Source organism: Pinus tabuliformis, chromosome 2_1 (assembly GCF_031772625.1).
Source record: "Pinus tabuliformis cultivar Carrire ecotype Pingquan chromosome 2_1, CPIR1, whole genome shotgun sequence".
Taxonomy (NCBI): domain Eukaryota; kingdom Viridiplantae; phylum Streptophyta; class Pinopsida; order Pinales; family Pinaceae; genus Pinus; species Pinus tabuliformis.
This window is the reverse complement of record NC_142299.1, coordinates 833,276,038-833,293,350: the sequence shown is the minus strand read 5'-3', so window position 1 is coordinate 833,293,350 and position 17,313 is coordinate 833,276,038.

Below are 17,313 nucleotides of genomic sequence, written 5' to 3'. Positions count from 1 at the left end.
TGCCTAAACTTCACAGTAAGGGCAATCTTGGGCGAAGTCACCGCACTGATAATAGTTGTCCCTGCCACCACCTCTGTCACCACCAACACCGGCACCGTTGGTCTTACTTAAATGAGCGCACATCAACTGCTTCCTTCCCCGAGCACTTGCTCGAATGTATTGGTCCCAATCTTGCTCAAGTTCTTGTCTGTATTTCACGATAAATGTAGAGATTTTAGGTTCAATTCTTTGCGATGTCAATCCTTGCGATCCATGACTGTTTCAAAGGACCTCTCGACACAGGTATGGAATGGATTCCTAGAGCCGAATGCTATTGAGGACACTACAAAAGGACGAGAAAAATAATAGTTTGGAGTATCATAATTTAGAGCTTCGCAATGGTAGAAAGAGTGAAATATAAAAAATTGAAAGTGGGAGCGAGAGCGGATTCATATGCATGGATGGAGCTGAAAGTTCTAAAGGTTATCTTCAAGCTCAGCATCAACTTTAAGCGCAGAAATGCTGAGTGTTTTGCATGTAGGTGGAGCAACAACAAGACCAACGTAGTAGAAGGAACAAGCCAGTGGAATAATAGTGAGTCGCAGGAGAATAATGATGCGTTCAGGTCAGTGGAGGCATCAGAGCTGCGAGGATTTTCTATTTGGGTTAGTGTGCATAGAGAATGCAGCTAAAATATGGCTAATAAAACATTCATGAAATGTAGAACTGACTTGCACAAAAAAGCCATAAAACAAATGGCTCAAATTAATTATGCAGGGTAGGAACACGCCTGCTCTGATACCATGTTAAACACACATGGGCAGCAAAGGAATATGAAAGATAAAACATGAGAGTACGATTTTTATTAATAAGAGATATACATTTATAGTACATATTGTGACCGTTGGATTCTGCATCCTAAGGTCTCTTGGACTCCTTTTGCCTATTCGGCTTCCACACTAACCCATTGAGGATTAGGTGTCCAACAGGCCCTTTTGCCAAATGGTGTATCAACTTCATCACATGCAACCCCACTTCCTCTACTGGACACAACTACATTATTGTGATTGTGGACTATTTCACGAAATGGACCAAAGCCCTTCCCAATTTTTAGGCTGATGGAGAAACCATGATGCTATTCCTGTTTAATTAGGTTATCTATTGTTTTGTTGTGCCTCACACAATCATTACAGACCATGTGTCTCATTTTTAGAAACACATGATGTTTGACTTAACATCGTTGCTCAATTTTTGCTTGGACCAATCATCCTCCTACTACCCCAAAGCTAATGTGTTATGATGGAGTCCCCTGGGTCCATTTTGGGGCAAAAGCCCAAGTTTTGATGTAAAAAGATGTAAAGTCTCTGCAAATTGTGGTCGCGGAGTGCATAGCTAGTTAATAGTCAAAAACGGATTTTACCCTCCTTTATGTAAGCTTGAGTCGAGTTTTTGAAGATCTACTCATGTGTCTTAGAGAGTCTAAGGAAAGCAATCAAAGTTTGCCTATGGGTATGAGAGAAGGAGTCTAGCACAGAGAAGTAGTTTTAGAGGGGAAAAGGCTCTGCAGCTGAGTGTGTAGAGGCCTAGAGTAGCATCCATAGTTGAGTGCATGGATGCCTACAGCTGAGTGCACAGGAATTATTGAGTATGTAACCCTATATTAAAGATCAACAAAGAAGATTGTTGCAGAAATTCATGTGTTTTATCTCTTTATTTTTGTTATGTAAGATTGTGATATATGCTGTAATGAATGATGTCCTTATGAAATAATGATGCATTGATGCGGGACTTTAGTTGATCTATATTATTATCTGAATGTAATTAATGTTAATTGATTAAGCGAAAATCATAACTCTTCCTGTTAAAATTATTGAAAACTTAGGTAGATCTAAGTAAATACCGATCTAAGGAGAATCTATGGTGCACATAAGTAGATAATTTCTCTGGTCGAGGTCCGAAAAAGCAAGTCGTAGAAATTTGGGGAGGTCTAGGGGCCAATTAAAGGAAGTTATAACAATAAGCCATAAGGGCTTAGAGATTTGTGTGAAGGTAGATCTAGGTCACAAAAGGACATCACAGTGATCTTTGGGTGTGGAAACTTGGTTCCAGCATCCCCCCATATTTCTTCGGGTGAGACTTTAGTACGCGCACTGCGGATTGATGCCGAAAGGGCCAGTAGTGTAGGGATTTGTTTGGAACAACTAACTTTGAACCTGGGTCAGGACCCCCTAAGCCAACAAATGGTTCCATTATCAGGACCGGGATCTTCATAAAGAGATGTGTGTTGTCGCATCACTCGAATCTGACCAAGAAGGAAATTGAGAAGTGGTTGGATAGAAAAATCCATGAATTCACAACGTAGGAAAACAGGAATCCACATTTAAAAAAAGAACAGTGGTTGGACAGATATTTGTACATAGAAATACATGAAATTTTCTTTTACACCTTCCCGATTGAACTATACAAGTGGATAACTAAATTGACAGATGGCCAAGGGAGGTGGAGGCTCGACTGTCCAACAGTGTGGACTCTAGAATTAGTGCGAAGGTTGGAATCTTCTGAAGATAAGATCATGTGCATTGTTTACCATTGGCTTGATCGGGTTATAGGAGGATTGTTTACAGAGTTTTTGGTCGACACCTCAGTCAGTTATAGTGAAGCAAAGTGACGCTTTTTCAAACGACTGCAAGGTAAGTATCTAAGATCTTTGAATACTTGGATTAAGATGTTATTGTGTGAGAAACAGGTTACGCCACTGCCTTGATGTTTGGAGCTATGCGAAGTGGGAAGCTCTTCAAAGCTAGGGGAAGAACATGCACTGAATATAGCTTGTTGATTGAACCTCTTGTGAGTGAAGACGAGGGAGCAGCACAGGCATCACCATAGAGCATTGTCTAGTTGATAAGGTAGGGTTTTCTGTGAATACCTCATCCGTCCACACCACCTCCACCTTCACCTCCACAACATACACCTTCACCCACACTGCCACCACCACCACGACCATCAGTCAACATGTTGAATACAATGAAGTTTCCATTTTTCGAGGGCTTAGGAAGTGAGGCTCCAAATCAATTTTGGTTTGTTTTGAAGGGTGTTTAGACATCACAACAAATTATAGATGATAACATAAAGAAGGCGTAGTTGGTTACCGCTCTGCAGGATCGCGCATTGACATGGTACGTTAAGTATTGCACTAATAATCCATTGGAATCATTAGCAGATACTCAGACTGCTTTGAAAAAAGAATTTGTTAAGCCTAAGTCTACCTCACAATCGATAATTGGATTTAAGGAAGTCATGACGAGAGCTGGTGAAATGCCATGGGAACTAGATCAAAGATTGAAGTGTGAGATCCGCGAAGCTATTATGAATCTCATAGATATTCAACACCATGATTGGTTGATAGTCGCGCTTCTGCCCCACCTAAGGATTGCTTTATCAGAGAAAAATATAGGAACTCAGGTAGAAGCTCTAGAAATCGTGATGAGATTGCATGAGATACCTATTCAAGATGTGTCTTTGGGAGTCCAACAAATTCACCCACAGTTGCAGAACCTCTGTTTGGAATTGCAGAGCTTGAAAAAAGAAAAAAGAGGCCAAGATAGAGGTGCGCAAAGAAGTCTGGTTTTTCAAGTGTAAGAGCCAAGGGAATGATAAGGATCATTTCCCTATGTTCACGCACTATATTACACGGGGGTCAATGCCCCTGAGGTAGGAAGCTCCAATAAGACCAAGTATGGGGCCTGCGCTATGGTGCACTATTTGTCAAGAGGCCAGAAAACATGTTACAAATAATTATCATTTGCTGCAAAAGTTTGTACAAACACCACAACAATTGTTCTATGATTTTTTCAAATCGGTGGGCCATGATGAGTGCCACTATCGAATCTATGAATTAATGATGGAGAGGATGCGTACAAATTGAGTGCAAGCGGAAACTCGACCTCCAGATTAGGGCATTGGGGGAGCGTGCAAAGGATATCAGGGATGCGGACAAGGCTGAGGAGGAGGAGGACCTGCTAGGGGTTGTGGGTAGGTCATTTGCTACAATTGCGGAATGGCAGGACACTACACATGGGAGTGTATGAATCAGACACATCCGTCATGTCAATATTGTACTTAATTTGACCACACAATCGAAGAATATCCTATGCTGATGGCCAAGATGCAGGAGAATAAGTTGAAACCTCAATATCCTAGCCAGAACTTACAAATGATGAGGACCAAGCCCTGCGAAGAGGACCCGAATGTGAATATCCTACTACGAATCATGATCACAACTCTTGACGATAAGGGAAAGTACCCTGAAGAAGGTGGATGGGTTTGCAAGGTCTCGGAAAAGGAGACTGGTTGTGATCTGGAGCACGCGAAGGAAACATTCATGGAAGCAAAAGAAAGCTTCGCTGAAGCCTCTACCTCAGGGAGTTAGAACAAACTTCCAGACACCAGCGTGCCTACAGAGGTTGAACCCTCTATGCTTACCACCTTCTTGGAAACTTGTATGAAACTACTGCACAATATCCAGGCTTTGGAAGGACTATAGGAGTTGATAAAGAAGTGTGTCATTAAGGATAATGCTCTTCATAGACCCCGCATAGTAAGAAATATTGGTAAGCATAAGGCGAGAATAGGGCGCGAGATGAGACCTACTGCACAAATAGGAGACTATGAGATGGACAAAGTTATTTTGGATTTAGGGTTTGACATGAATGTATTTCCTAAACAGACCTGGGAGAGAATGAGGAGACTTGCAGTGCATTGGTCTCTGATTCAACTAAGGATGGTGAACCAACAGAAGATTATCCCTATGGGATAATTGCAGGGAGTTACCATAGATATAGAAGGTGCGAGCGCACTGGCTGATTTTGAAGTGATAGAAATTGTTGATGACAACAATCCATACCCCGTACTCCTTGGAATAGATTGGGCTATTGATATGAATGGGGTAATCAACTTGAAGAAGAAGATGATGTTATTTGAAAGAAAATCGCTCCACATTGTAGTACCATTGGACCCTGTAGAAGGACCGCGCTATACCAAACCGGTCCACGACTATGAGGAAAGTGACAATGATATGGATAAAATCTACAAAATCATGGCACGAGACCAAGATTGGGTCAATACAACAGCTGATGGATGGATTGCATGGGACCACGAAAGTTCTTGTACCTCAAATTCAAATGAAGAGTTGGAACATTGGTAAAACAGGTTGCACAAAGTATCCACACCGTGCTGCAACATGATGACCAAATTGTTGTGCTGTGTGTCATCAGAGGTAAGAAACTTACCTTATTACAATGGTTTAACTAGCGTAGATAAGTTTTTGGATGCTTTTGAAAGAGAAGTTCTAGAGGATCACCGCTATCAGGCATTGGATTTGTCACTGCGTGCTACGCCCGCTCGGTGGTGGGGCATGCACAAAGATAGCTTTAATGAGTGGCACGATTACAGGAGGATGATGAGAGTGTGATTTGGTTTTCCTAAAGTACGGTTAACTGAGAAATATGATGGGAGGAATGATCTACGCAATCATTTAGAAGAATGGACTAAAGTGTATGGAACAGAGCCGCACCAGAATGGGTACATTTATTTTGTCACACTCTAGACATAATTCCTATGAATTGGTATTTGGAAACAGAGCTCCGCCATGACACTATGGAGTGGGATATCTTAAGAGAAGGATTCTTGATGACCTTTAGCTTTGGAGACAGGTTCCAACGCATTGATGAGGCATTGTAGGAGGTTAAGGCAACAATCTTTCAAATTCTGAATTGGTTCAACTAGATTGGATCAGCACCCAGCTGTGCCATGTGCTCCTTGCTATAGCATGACTATTGAAGGGGGCAATGAGGATCCACGAAATATCAATATCCCAAAAATAGAAGGTTTCCATGAGATCGAAGGTCGCAAATAGAGAACCCGAATATCACTTTGCCACTAAAGACTAGGTAGATAAACATTGGTACTGAAGTGGAGCATAAGTTCATGAAGATCAGAGATTATTGGGATAATGCCATAGTGGATAAAGTTTTTGAATTACTCTGTGAGTACCAGGATCTTTTTCCTACAAAATTTTCAGACTTGAAAGGCATCATAGGTGATTTGGGAGTGATGAAAATAACTTTGAAACTAGACACGAAGCCCATTAAGCAGAGGCCATATCGCCTTAATCCCAAATACAAGGAAAAGGTCTGCTTGGAATTGGATAAGATGCTTGAGGCAGGTATTATTGAACCAGTGGAGGAATCTGATTGGGTGAGCCCAATGGTAGTTCAGGAAAAGAAGTAAAAGGGAGAGATAATGATTTATGTAGATATAAGAAAGCTTAATGATGCTTGCATCCATGATCCTTTCCCCCACTGTTCACTGATGAGGTATTGGACAATATTGGAGGGCAAGAGGCCTACTTATTTACTGATGGGTTCTCTGGATACCATCATATCAAGATTGCACCAAAAGGCAGGAGTAAAACAACCTTCGCTACTGAATGGGGGTGTTTTCAGTATATGGTGATGCCCTTTAGACTCAAAAATGTGTCGATGATATTCTCTCGCGTAGTCATCATGGCATTCAAAGAGTTTATTCAAAAATTATTAGAGGTATATTTTGATGACTAGACAATGTTTGGGCTAGTAAAGTGCCATGTAGCCAGTTTGCGCTTAATGTTGGATACACGCTGAAGGTATTAGATCACATTGAACTTGAAGAACTTCTTGTTTTGTGTCCCCTTTGGGATTTTTTCTTGGTCATGTTGTATGCAATCAAGGAATATTGGTGGACCCTGCCAAGATCATGGTAATAATCAATTTGGAAGCCCCGAGGAGTTTCAAACAGCTGTGTGCAACGTTGGGCCATACTAGTTATTATCGAAAGTTCATCAAAGCTTATGCTCAGATTATCATGACTATGGAGAAGCTATTGAAGAAGGATGCTACATTCTGTTGGGATGAAGAATGTTAGCATAGTTTAGATGTATTGAAAGAAAAGATGGTCATTGCACTAATCTTGGTCTTCCTGATTGGAAGAAAGAATTTTATGTGCATGTTGATGCCTTGTGTATTGTATTAGAAGCAATATTGACATAGGCTTGCGAAGGAGAGATGGATCACCCTATAGAAATTGCAAGAAGAAAGATATCAAAGGCTGAGAAGAACTACTCAACAATGGAGCACGAGGGATTAGCTATGGTATATGTGCTCCAAAAATTTAGACACTATCTATTGGGCAAACATTTCAAGATGTACACAGGCCACTCCACCTTGAAGTACCTAGTCAATAAGCCTGTGTTGGAGGGGAAGATATGCCGATGGCTAATGTTATTTCAAGAATATGACTTTGAGGTAATTGTCAAACTAGGGAGGTTGAATGCAGAACTTGACCAATTGTCACGAATAGAAATGGTGGAGGAGCCTACTAATTTGGAGGAAGGGTTGCCCGACACGCAACTCTTCATGGTGCACATAGCAGAAAAACACTTTGTAGATACTATCCACTTTTTGACCACAGGGACAGCTCTAGAGGGATACACCATATAGTAGAAGAAGGAGTTAGTAGTGCGCGTGGCAGACTTCTTAGTAATTGCAGGACATTTGTATAAGATGGGAACTAATGAGATACTCCAACGGTATGTGCTAGATTTTGAACGAAATAGCATCTTAGTTGAAGCTCATGGAGGGGATGTAGGGGGGCATTATGCAGGAAATGCAACGTCACAGAAGATTTTGCGTGTCGAATTGTGGTGGCCTATATTGCATAAATATTCTAAAGCGTATTGTAGGGTGTGTCATGCATGTCAAATGAGGGGTAGGCCATTGTGAAGGGATGAGCTACCTCTGAATCCTCAGGTGTCATTGCAGCCATTCAAAAAATGGGTAATCTAATTTGTGGGACCGATTCAACCCCAAGCAAGAAAACAGGAGCGCGTTATTTCATCACCGTGACAAATTATTTGACTAGATGAGCAGAGGCATAGCGTATGAAAGACTGTACAAGGGCAACAACAAAAAAGTTCTTGTTTGAGTATGTGTTAACCAGGTTCGGTTTCCCAAAGGTATTGATGAGTGATTACAATACCCACTTCCTTAATGAAACAATTAGTGCATTGATAGAAGAGTTCCAAGTGTATCATCAGAAAAGTACACCATATCACCCCCATGCTAATGGAATAGTGGAGGCCTTCAATAAGATATTGGAGAATGCACTGAAAAAGATTTGCAATGCACAACAGAATGATTGGGACATGGGTGTACCAGCTGTATTATTGGCATACATGACTAATTGTTGATGAGCCTCATCATTAAGTAACTATATGGACCTTAATATACCTCCAAGGTTACTTAAATCAACTCTTCTCATAATTCCTTACATATTTTAATCATATTTTTCTTAATGAGATGACTAAAAGTAAAATGATATGTCTAGTGGACTAATGTGCAGGTTTTTGAGAGAAAAGCATGGCAATTTTGGTTAATTAAGGGCAGAAACTCAAATGAGATAAGGAGGAGAGATTGTAGGAGATAGATATTCCTCATTTAATCCTCAATCATTCGAATATTCTTCCATCAAATCACACTAGCTCGGAGTTGCAAGTGGCCGAGTCATGGAGATCAAAAGGCAGCCAAGCTAGTAACAATTAAAGAGGAAGTTCATCTTGATTTTGGGAGCCAAGCCTCCCTATATTTAAGGAAGTTGTTGGAGACTTCAATTGTATAAATAAGGAGGCCTAGAGCTTGATTAGGATTCAGATTTTTTATGTAAGAGCACTAAGCATTTTCGAGTTCAAGACTTGTGGAAGACATTGTTATGTAATTTTTTTGATATGTTAAAGAGAATGAGAATTTCCTTGATCTATCACTGAGTTAACTGAAAGGGATAAAGCTCTTGGGTTAGGGCCCAATCATAGCAGAAAAGGCTCCTCTTCTTGTATTTTTATGCTTAGTTTATTTCATAGATTAATGGTTGAATTGGTTTTAGCATTATTTCATTGCAAGTAGTTGTGAGTTTAGATTAGTTTGCTTCCATTTGTGCCTTACTTTAGCAGTAGCTTAGAAAGATAACGAAATACCAAAAAATATGTTAGTAGGTGGATTTGGCCTCACTCCTCCCTTCAGTGACCATGGTCTGAGGAAAGAATTCCTATGCAGCGCAAAAAGACAGAATTCTGATTTCTCATGGAATCTAGGGTTTTCTGCTACTTAGGCCATCATCTTTTCAGTTTTCAAGAATAGGATTCAATTTTCATTTCTGATATCTTTAGCCTTGTATTAGATCTCATGGTGTTTCACATTATTTTGCAAGTATTTCCATGCATGAACTAGGAAACTAGATAATGAAATTCAGTTTTCTTTAGTCGATTGAAAATCTTCCTTATTTGACATGATTCATGTATAAATTCTAGTGATTGATGCAGTGTAGGAGTTCCAACAGTGCAGGGAGATCTCATTACAAGCAACCCCATCCTAACCTCATCCATCCACGATCATCACCTTTTCCACTACATCCCTTAAACAATTCATCCATCCACAAGAACAACTTTCTAGATTTCTTGAGCAAATCCAACCATCTTAAAGACTCTGTTTTGAGCTCTGAAGAAGTATTAGGCACTGATGCTAGCCTAAGCTGCATATACCCATAATATGCAATTTAAGACTGCATGTCGCACTATGTCTTAGGAATTCAAATATTCCATACTTAGTAAAACCTTCACAAATCAAGGTTTAACGAGCGGAAATATAATATCTGATAAAAACCCACTTTATCAAAGTTTAATTCTTCAAGTGAAAACGCTTCATTTGACTCTTCAAAGTCTAACCCTTTGGTAAACTCTAAGCAGAACTTTATACAACTCTTCATAACCTTTGGTTAATAGCCCGTGCATATTAACCATAGCATGGTCTTTTAGACTTTGGTTAACCTCGACTTAACCCATAATATATATATTCTGCTTTATTTTTATTATAATTCCATATAATAGAAATTACACATAAACCACGCTTAACCCTTACCTTTCCACCATTCCACAACCTTGGCACATAGATCGATGCTTAACCTTTCACTTCAAATCTGCATCATTGATTTCTTCCTTCAGATCAATGGCTATTGCGTGATCTCCAACTTTAACCCATTCACCCACTGGAACTCAAAGAAGTTAAACTTCTTTGAATAACTCATCAGGCCCGCCCGTTGTGTTAACCTATGTGCACATTTGAGCGCGATTACCATCCAATCAATCAACCATTGAATGGTCAAAATTATCGGAACTCAATGATGTTTTAAGCCCAATGTATAAAACCTCATCATGTACGAATTCCAAATTAACCAGCACACACTATCGGAAGTGATATGCGTTCGATCAATCACCCAATGTATGGTACTGATGGCTGAAATTCAACAAGGGTTTAATTCTATTGCATAAAACCTTATCGCGTCCGATTTTGGAATATCGCTTACAACTCTGAGGGCACGCAAGAAATAGATTCCTACTTATGAAAACCGCTCTGTCCTTCTGCTAACACGTGGCTTAATCTCCACCACTCAACTTCTTACATTATTTGTGCGGTAAGATCTTATCTGTTTGTCGCACGCAATATTGCCTGCTGATCTGACTGATCCAATGGCTCCTATGCACGTCTACTTAATTTCTTCGTTCCTTTACTTTCTTTTGTTTATACTATATAATAGTCCATTTGTTTGGGTTTTCGCCTATGTCTTTGTTCTCACCTTATAGTCTTCAATTATTCTGATTCAATATTCAGCTTCATTCTTTATTCCTTCCCTCTTCTATGCTTTTGTTGCATAACCCCTTAGGTTTTAAGAACCTTACAATATAGATTCACTATAATGTTAAAGGTTTCCTCCAACACTGCCTGTGTGTAAACCCGATACACTCTTCCCTGCACTTGATCTCTGGTTCTGCACACTTGCAACCCTATGTTATGCAGAATTACTTCTAATTCACACACAATTCATTCAATTACTCCATTCACACCACACAAACTCAGAAATCAAGTTATCTGTATTAATAAACAAATAATTACAAAAGGATTCCTTTCCGACCTTATCTTCACTACTAGTGGCCTTTTCCTTTCCTGCCCGTAGGCTTACAATCAACCCTATTTAACTAACTCACTCTCTAACTCCTAGCTAGCTAACCAGCTTCTATTCCCTTTAGGCTTACATTTATACAACAAGATTCTATAACCAATTCCTGGTTTAGATCCATAACCTTCTCAACAAAATCCTAAAATCTCTTCTTTATCTCTAAGGATCCTCTCTAATACACAAAATCATCAACTAATTCCTAATCTAAGATTTTACAACCAATTTCCAGACCTATCAATCCCTGTGAACTCTCAATTGTCCTAATTCTATCATGTTCCCCAACATTCGAGAACATTTACAAATATGCTTCACAATACTTAATTAAATCCTATTCTTAATATCTGTCATTAAAATTACTCAAAACCTTAATAATTACATTAATCTATTACATAGGAATTCAACTTCCTTGAAAACACAAGACCCCCTATGTCTACTAAAATACAATGATATTGTTGAGCTGAATGCTCCTACATCAGACTCCCAAGGTTAAAATAATTATGATCCCGTAATCATGTGTTCCCATATGTTGATAGAAAACCACCAGGGTCCCAAACTTTGTTCTGTAGTCTGTCTTTGGTTGTTGCTGTTATTTGTTGCTATTCTCTAGGCCTCCACACTTTATGCTGCATTGCCCCACTAGATATGCTCTCACATTTTTTTGTTGTCTTTTTCTTGCTGCTACTTTTCTTTCTTGCTGTTGTCTTCTCCCTTTGAGACACTTTTATCACCAATTCCATCATCAATTCAATTTCTATGTCCAACTCATTTCTTTGTTGAACTTTTTTCTCTTCCTCTGTTACATATCCTTTGCAATCTTCATTAGGTTCTTTCTTCCCTACTAGTGCTTTCAACCATCTCTCCAGTAGCTCCAATTCTTTCTCCCATTCACTGATCCGTTGTTGAGAGTTTAGTCCTTCTTCTTTATTGACTACCTCAATAGCTTCCATCGTTATCTCCGTTGTGCCTATCATCATGATGGAATGATGATCCCTTACTATGTTTTCAGCTAACATAGTCCCTTCTCCAACTTTTCCTTTAATATTTTGCTGGTTATCTTCACTTTGTAGTTGTTGGATCCTTACTACGACCCTTACATCCTTACCCCCTTGTTGCTTCTGAACTTCCATCTCATCTCCAAATAACCTCTTCTCAATTTCTTTGATCACAACATCACACTCACTCATTCTATTCACTGTTCTTGCAAACAAACTATTGGTTTGTGAATTAAAACACTCTTCTATCTCCATGTCTTTTAGAGACTCTCTGCTACTGTGAAGTACTACCGTAACCACTTCTTTTCTATTGCCATGTTCTCTTAGAAAATTCTCCAGCACTTCAATTTCCTCTTTACATTTAGCAAGTGTTTTATCACAATGCTCTTCATTTCCAGTTTCATCCTTTACATGGTCACTATTTCTCAATGATTCAACCGGACTTTCTTCCATAGACAATTCTGTCTCATTCAAATTCATAGAAATAAGTTCTTGTTCTCTCCATACGTTTTTAAAAATAAATACTTCATCAACTCTATGTTGTGTAACAGTATTTGAGAATTGTCCTCCTTCAACACTTATAATCCCTGTATTCATACAAAAATTGTCAGTTTGAAAAATGTAAGTCTCAACAATCTCAACTGTTGCTTCACATATCATCTCTTCAGGCTAAAATTCATCTCCTTCTTCCACAAGGAATTTCCCTTGTTTTGTAACATCTCCAAATATCAATTCATCAATAATTTTCTTCCGCTGCAATAATTCAATATTTTCCTCATTCAAGAGGAATTCTCCATCATACTCTACTCTAGAATACTTCTCTTCTGAGAAGTACTCTTCATCCTCTGTCAGCACATGAATATGTTGATACAAGTTCTCCTCTGAACTCTAGTGACTTTTATCAATTTTTATGACAACTTCATAAGACTGCCAATCCTCTATAAAACCTGCAAACACACCAAAACTATTAGATTCAAATATAAAAGGTTTTATAGCCTCTTTTGCTACCTTTGTCCACATTTCTTCATGTTGCTTTGAGCTATCCCAATCGTTCACTGATCTCCATTATTCATCTTCACCCTGTTCTACTTCACAAATGGAAACCTTCATTTCCAACTCAGCTTCTCTGAGTTTTTCCACCATCCACTTCACTTGCCTCTGTTGCAACCTTCTCTGTAATTTATAACACTTCACTACCTTTTTCCTTAAGACCCAACCTTGTCTTTGGCTTTCCTCTAGTATCATCCTTAATGCATTGAGTTGTTATTTTAACTCTGCATTCTCCTTGTCAAGCTCCTCTTGACTCATTCTCTTGCCATTTGCCTTGGCTTCCTCCTTCTTCACTTTCCTTCTTCTATGGTCTTCCTTAAAACCTCTGTTACCTTGTTATGACTATTAGTAGTCATCTCCTTCTCTATCTTCATGAGTTCCTCACTCACTTACTATGAGCTTTACTAAAGCCTCTACAACAACAAGTCCTCCCTGGTGCCACTTACCTCACCAAGCTCTCCTCTGTACTTGGTCTTTTTGCAAGCACTTGGTTCTCTAGCTCTGGAACCTATTTGAGCACTTCTCTCTGCTCCTTCTAGGCTTCAACTCATCTACACCTTTTAAGAAAATAATTGTCCTCTTTATCCAACCTCTGTTAGAATTATTCAAGGTTCTGCCACATTCTGCTTTCATTCAGAAACTCTTACCTGCTTCCTTCATCCCTTAGCAATTCTACCTACATCCTCTATGGAATTGCCTTTATGATCTTCCTGTGAGCTACAAAAATACCTCTGCAGTAACAAGTCCCTCTTGCTACATGATACCTCCCTAAGCTTCTCTCCTCTGAGCTCAATCTTTTGGCATCTCTTTGGTGCTTTTCTTTGGAACCAATTGAGCACTCCTTGCTCTAGGTTGTTGCAATCTTCTCACTTTCTTATGCTGCTACCTGTGCAACGATATAAAGACCACAAACTCTCCAATATTCAAACCAAATTAGAAAAAAAACATATCATCTCACCTTCAATATCTCTGCATGATCTTGTTCGACCATTCACCTGCACTTTGAATCGATTATTCCTTTTTTCCTTTGCATCTGCAAATTCTCCCAATATTCTGCTACACTTTATCTCTGTGTGTCTACTATTTGTCAGATTTAAAATTTGATCTCCTCTTGCCTACTTTCATCACCATTCACCTGTATACACACCTTCAAAACATAACTTTTTTCTAATTTTCTCAAAGAAATTTTACGCGTAGAATCTCCTTGTTCTACTCTGATACCAAATTATGCCAGCCTAAGCTGCATATACCCACAGTATGCAAATTAAGATTGCATGTCGCACTATGTCCTAGGAATTCAAAGACTCCATACTTAGTCAAACCTTCACAAATCAAGGTTTAACCAGCAGAAATAAAATATCTGATCAAAACTGACTTTATCAAAGTTTAATTCCTTAAGCGGAAATGCTTCATTTGACTCTTCAAATTCTAACCCTTTGGTAAACTTTAAGCAGAACTTTATACGACTCTTCATAACCTTTGTTTAATAACCTGTGCATATTAACCATAGCATGGTATTTTAGACTTTGGTTAACCTCGACTTAACCCATAATATATATATTCTGCTTTATTTCTATTATAATTCCATATAATAGAAATTACACATAAACCATGCTTAACCCTTACCTTTCCGCCATTCCATGACCTTGGCACATTCAACCTTTTGCTTCAACTTTGCGTTGTTGATTTCTTCCTTCAGATCAATGGCTATTGTGCGATCTCCAACTTTAACCCATTCACCCACCAAAACTCAAAGAAGTTAAAAGTCTTTGAACAACTCATTGGGTCTGCCCGATGTGTTAACCTATGCACACATTCAAGCACAATTACCATCCAATCAATCAACCATTGAACGATCACAATTATTGGAACTCAACGAGGTTTTAAGCCTGTTGTGTAAAACCTCATCATGTCTGAATTCCAAATTAACCAGCACGCACTTTCGGAAGCGATATACATCCAATCAATCACCCAACAGACGGTCCTGATGGTCGGAATTCAACAAGGGTTTAATTCCGTTGCATAAAACCTTATCGCATCCAATTTTGGAATACCGCTTACAACTCTGAGGGCATGTGAGAAACAACTTCCCACTTACAAAAACTGCTTCGTCCTTCTACTAACACGTGGCTTAATCTCTGCCACTAAACTTCTTACTTTATTTGCATGATAAGATCTTATCTATTTATCACACACAATCTTGCCTGTTAATCTGACTAAACCAATGGCTCCTGTGCACGTTTACTTCATTTCTTTGTGCCTTTACTTTCTTTTGTCTATACTATATAATAGTCCATTTTTTTGGGTTTTCACCTATGTCTTTCTTCTCACCTTCTAGTCTTCAATTATTTTGATTCAATCCTCATCTTTGTTCTTTATTCCTTTGCTCTTCTACACTTCCGCTACGTAACTCCTTAGGTTTTAAGAACCTTACAATATACCTTCATTGTAACGTTAAAGGTTTCCTCCAACATTACCTTCATGTAAACTCTATACACTCTTCCCTACACTTGATCTCTAGTTTTGCACACCTGCAACCCTATGTTATGTAGAATTACTTCTAATTCACACACAATTCATTCAATTACTCCATTCACACCACATAAACTCAGAAATCGAGTTATCTCTATTAATAAACAAATAATTACAAAAGGATTCCTTTCTGGCCTGATCTTCACTATCAGTGGCCTTTTCATTTCTTGCCCGTAGGCTTACAATCAACCCTATCTAACTAACTCACTCTCTAACTCCTAGCTATCTAACCCTCTTCTATGCCCTTTAGGCTTACATTTACAAAAGGATTCTATAACCAATTCCTGGTTTAGATCCATAACCTTCTCAAAAAAATCCTAAAATCTCTTCTTTATCTCTAAGGATGCTCTCTAATCCACAAAATCATCAACTAATTCCTAATCTAAGATTTTAAAATTAATTTCCAAACCTATCAATCTCTATGAACTCTCAACTATCCTAATTCTTTCATGTTCCCCAACATTTGAGAACATTTACAAATATGCCTCACAATACTTAATTAAATCCTATTCTTAATATCTCTCATTAAAATTACTCAAAGCTTAATAATTACATTAATTTAATACATAGGAATCCAACTGCCTTGAAAGCACAAGACCCCTATGTCTACTAAAATACAATGATATTGCTGAGCTGAATGCTCCTGCATCAGGCTCCCAAGGTTAAAATAATCATGATCTCTTGATCATGTGTTCCCATATGTAGATAGAAAACCTCCAGGGTCCCAAACTTTGTTTTGTAGTCTGTCTTTGGTTACTGTTGTTGTTTGTTGCTGTTCTCCAGGTCTCCACACTTTATGTTGCATTGCCCCACTAGCTATGCTCTCATAGTTTGTTGCTGCTTTGCTTTCTTGCTATTGTCTTCTCCCTTTGAGACACTTTTATCATCAATTCCATCATCAATTCAATTTCTATGTCCAACTCATTTCTTTGTTGGACTTTTTTCTCTTCCTCAGTTACATATCCTTTGCAATCTTCATCAGGTTCTTTCTTCCCTACCGGTGCTTTCAACCATTTCTCCAGGAGCTCCAATTCTTTCTACCATTCACTAATCCTTTGATGAGAGTTTATTCCTTCTTCTTTATTGACTGCCTCAACATTTTCCATGGTTATCTCCACTGTGTCTATCATCGTGATGGAATGATGATCCTTTACTATGTTTTTAGCTAACATAGTCTCTTCTCCAACTTTGCCTTTAATATTTTGCTGGTTATATTCACTTTGTAGTTGTTGGATCCTTACTACCTACCTTACATCCTTACTCTCTTGTTGCTTCTGAATTTCCATCTCATCTTCAAATAACCTCTGTTCAATTTCTTCGATCACAGCATCACACTCACGCATTCTATTCATTGTTCTTTCAAACAAACTATTGGTTTGTGAATTAAAACACTCTTCTATCTCCATGTATTTTAGAGACTCTCTGCTACTATCAAGTACTACGGTAACCATTTATTTTCTACTACCACGTTCTCCTAGCAAATTCTCCAGCAATTCAATTTCCTCTTTACATTTAGAAAGTGTTTTATAACAATGCTCTTCATCCAGTTTCATCCTTTACATGGTCACTATTTCTCAATGATTCAATCAGATTGTCTTCCATAGACAATTCTGTATCATTCAACTTCACAGAAATAAGTTCTTGTTCTCTCCTTACGTTT